We start from the raw sequence: 4,520 nt of genomic DNA, 5'->3' as shown, positions 1-4,520 counted from the left end.
AAACCCTCAACATGGCTTGTTGCCTGCTTATATCTCTAGCCTCATCTCTTAGTAACTCTACCTTCACTCCTACTTCCCTGTGAAGGTAGGTCCCATCTCTTCTGACCTTCTTTACATCTTTAAGTAACAATGCTCTATCTGGCCCCTGGAACTTTGTATGATAGTCTCTTGAACAGGTATACTTTTTCTTCCCCTATTTCACTTAATTACAGTTGACCTTTGAACAGCACAGTTTTTAACTACACAGGCCAATTTATATGTGGATTTTTTTCCCAGTACATACTGTAAATGTATTTTCTCTTACAATTTTTCAATAACATTTTCCTTTCTCTAGCTTACTTTATTATAAGAATAAAGTATATAGTATATATGCAAAAATATGTGCTAGCAACTGTTTTTGTTATCAATGAGGCTTCTGGTCATTAGTAGGCTATTGGTAGTTAAGTTTTGAGGAAGTCAAAGTTATACTCAGATTTTTCCAATGTGTGGGGGAGGTCAGTGCCCCTAACCCTTGTGTTGTTCAAAGGTCAACTGAAAATCTCTTCCTATTTAATGCCATCCTAGAGGTTATTCCTCTAGAAAACTTCCTCTGATACCCCAAATTTGGATTAAGCACCCCTTCTATAATCTCCCTTATTAACCTGCAAATTTATCCATTATTACTACATTTCTCCAACCAGTGGTAATTGCTTATTTGTCACCCTTACTGTTTTCTTCCAACCCATGAGAGCAGGGATTTTTTACTGGATGGTTCACTTGTTTCATCACCAGTGCTTAGCACTTTGTTAGTTAGGCCTTCAAATATTTATTAAATGAATGATTTCAAATAAAATTTTCTCTCCCTTCCCCCCTTAACTTCCCATAACATGGCTCTGAAGTATATACATTTTGATTATTATATTTATCAAAAACTAATTATCAAATTAGTTTCTGGAAATAGTTTCAAGATAGCTGAATCTACTAGAACAAGTCAGCAAAGCTATTTCTGTAAAGGGCCAGTTAGGAAATATTTAGGGTCTGGTGGATCACATGCAGTCTTTCTTGCTTCTCTTTTCTCCTCCTTCCTCCTCTCTTCTTTCACACTTTATAATTCTTTAACAATGTAAAAAAGTGTTTTAACTTGTGAACTATGCAAATAGGTTGTGGGCCAGATCTGGCCCATAGGCTATGGGTTGCCAACTCCTGCACTGAAACACTAAAAGTAGATTTTGTTAAAATTAACTCAGCCACATTATCATCAATTTTCAAGATTGTAACCTTATGATTTAGATTAAATAGTATTATTGACATTTTAGAGACTGGAAATTGAAGCAAATAGAGGGTAGGTGATTTACTGAAGATAATACACTCTGTGTAGTAGACCTCAGACTTGTTACTCTTGTATCATGTTTGTTTAAATCGGTCCTAAAATATTCTATCTTTGTAAATAAACAGGAAAAATGGAGAAAAAGGAACTAAAAGTTTCAGTTATTGTAATTGTGAGAAACATTATGAACATGTTCCATATTTGAACATAAAAGGAACACTCTAGAACTAGGACCATTGGATAGATGGAGGATTGTGTGGAACACTGGATTGTGTTAAAAACATGTCGGAGTAAGTATGTGTAATGCCTTCCCAAGAAATGAGAAAAGGTCAGCAATATCATCCAGGCTATAGCCTTATGGGAACTGACCTCATCTAGAAAGCAAACTGTTATTTTCAATTTTTTAAATATGATGGAAATTGGTGATAACTGAGCTCTGGCAGTTGGTTCTAAATAGTGTGTCACAGATTCTTTATCCTGACAAGAGTCCCAGATGTGCTCAATTTATCTCCTTGCCCTGGAGATTTTTTCATTATATTTATTAGAGAAATATAAAATTGTGTTTTAGGATTGCTTGATTAGTTTTGTTTTTTAGAGAATATGGTAAACCTGAGTTTTGAAGTAAAACGTGAACATAATTAGAACTATGAACTCCAATGAGCTCATTTACCTGTCAGAACTGGAAAGCAGGGCTTTACTTTAGCATTCTTGCAATTATGAATTAGTTCTTGAAATGAAGGTTGACCATATTTCTTTGTCTTGATTTCTGTTAGTTAGTTCATTTTTTGGACAGTTAAACTAGATAGAAAAGAAGGATAGTCTTTCATAAGTAGCATTTATCCTAGATGGAGATAACCACCACATTATATGAAAGACTTGAAACCCTGGCCGGGTGGCTCAGTTAGTTGGAGCATCATCCTATACACCAGTACGTTGTGGGTTTGATCCCTGGTCAGGGTGGGAGGGAGAGGCAGCTGATCTATGCTTCTTACATCAATGTTTCTCTTTCTCTCTCTCTAAAGAAAAAGAAAAAGAAAAAAGAAAGACTTGATACTTTATATTTATCCTCCTTGTTCTATCCTCTGCTTGAGGCTCCTGATCAAGGCCAAGCCCTTTAAACTCAAGCAGGACCAGGTCCAAATCCTAAAATTGCACTGTCCTTAAAAGGTCTTTGTCTTCCAAACAAGTCAGATAATGTTGGAACATTCCCATTAGTGAGTCACACTGACCAAACAATGTTTCTGTGTACTTTTTGCTGTAACTTTTTAATCTTCCTCGTTTTTCTTCCTTTCCTTTGCCTATTAAATGACTACTGTGAATGCAAGACTCAAAAGTTAACAGGCTCTTGTGTAGAGTATTTTTATGATTTAAGAAATTTGGTTATCTGGATGTTGGCAGCAGATTATAGATCAATTTTTTTATTTTAATAGAAAAACAATCCAAATTTTTACTTTTCATATACCATCTGTGATAGTTTTAAAACAACTCACAATTTCTTTGGTATTCCTCCTTTCAAAAGGTGGAGACCCTCCCTTGAACAGGATGACACTTAGGGACTTAGATCGAATGAATAGAATGTGGCAGAAATGACAGTGTGGCATTTCTGAGAATAGGTTATAAAAAGGCATTCATCTTTTCTGTCTCTCTCGGGTCATTTGTTCTGGTAGAAGCCAGCTACCATATCAAAAGATTCTCAAGAAGCTTTATGGAGAACTCCATCTGGTGTCTAGCCAACAACTACATGAGTGAGCCAATTTGGAAGCAGCTTCCCCAGACCTAGTGAAGCCTTCAGGTGACTGCAGCCCAAGCCAACATCTTGACTGCAGCCTTATGAGAGATTTTGAGCCAGAAACCAGCCAGCTAAGCTGCTGCTGAACTCCTGACTCACAGAAATTTTGATAATATGTGTTGTTTTAAGCCTCTAAATTTTGCAAGTAGTTTATTATGCAGCAATAACTGGTACATCATCATGTAACATTTAGTAAGGTTGATGTGCTTTTTATTATTTTACCAGACTATCCATCTTATAGTCCAACATTGTTTAGTTCTCCTAAATGCTTTTCTTGTTGTTATTTCTTTGAACTGTCTAGGACTGAGAGATATTCATTAAAGTAATTATTAGTATTTTTTCTATTTCCACCATCTTGTGTAGCTACTACTTTATTGAAGATGTTGCTGTATTATTTGTTGCATAGATATGACTATTATTATATCTTCATAATGAATTGTAGCTTTGGGCACTTTAAAGTGTCCTTCTTTGTCTCATTTAATAATTTTGCTTGATTTTTACCTTATCTGATATTAAGGTTATAATGCTTGCCTTTTAAAATTTGCATTTATGCAGTACATCTTGGTTCATTTTTAATTTGAGACTCTTATATACAGCACAGAGTGGAGTTTTATTTTATGAGTCAACCGGAAAATCCCTTCCTTTTGATAAGTACACACACACACACTCTTAAGCATAGTGTATGCTTAAATCACATATTTATATACATATATACATGCATGTATGTATTTATATACATACACATATGTATGTGTATAAATATACATACACAAACATACAACCTCTATATTTGACTTCAGTTATGTCATCTTTATATATACAAAACAATGCATGGTATTCCAGTAAATTGTATGTTCAGTTTCTTTTGCTCTTTGTGGTATGGGTGTCTGTGTATGTATTTCTCTTGGTATTTAGGGAAATTTATATTTTATTCTAACAATTTCCCTTTATAGCAATACTCATATAATAACTTGGTCTTCCTTTTCTTCACACATTGACTATTAGTTTCCTGCTTGGAGCAATAATATAAGAACTTGAAACAACTGGCTGTCTCTTCTGTGCCCACCACCCAGCAATTTTAGTTAATGGTATTGTTTCCTTAATTATTCATTCTTGTCCTTCTAAATGTTTTGGTTTGTATAATTAGTTTGTTGGCTTTAAATCACATCCTTGGATTCGCACGTCTTACCTGTTAGTTAGTGAGCTATTCTACTTTTTCTATCTTCTCATTTTTTTTCTTAGTTTTATTACTACATTGTCAGAGCATATAAAATTTTATTCTATTCTTATTCCTACTTTTGTTTTATTATTAGATGTATAGCTAAATATATTTAGTGTGCACTACCAGTCTCTTGGCTGAAATTTTTCAGTCCTCTCTTAGTTGGGTGAAGTTTATCCTCAGGAAGGACTGATGAATATAATCAT

Source organism: Phyllostomus discolor, chromosome 2, assembly GCF_004126475.2.
Source record: "Phyllostomus discolor isolate MPI-MPIP mPhyDis1 chromosome 2, mPhyDis1.pri.v3, whole genome shotgun sequence".
Lineage (NCBI taxonomy): Eukaryota > Metazoa > Chordata > Mammalia > Chiroptera > Phyllostomidae > Phyllostomus > Phyllostomus discolor.
The sequence above is the reverse complement of the archived record's forward strand: the minus strand, read 5'-3'. Positions refer to the sequence as shown.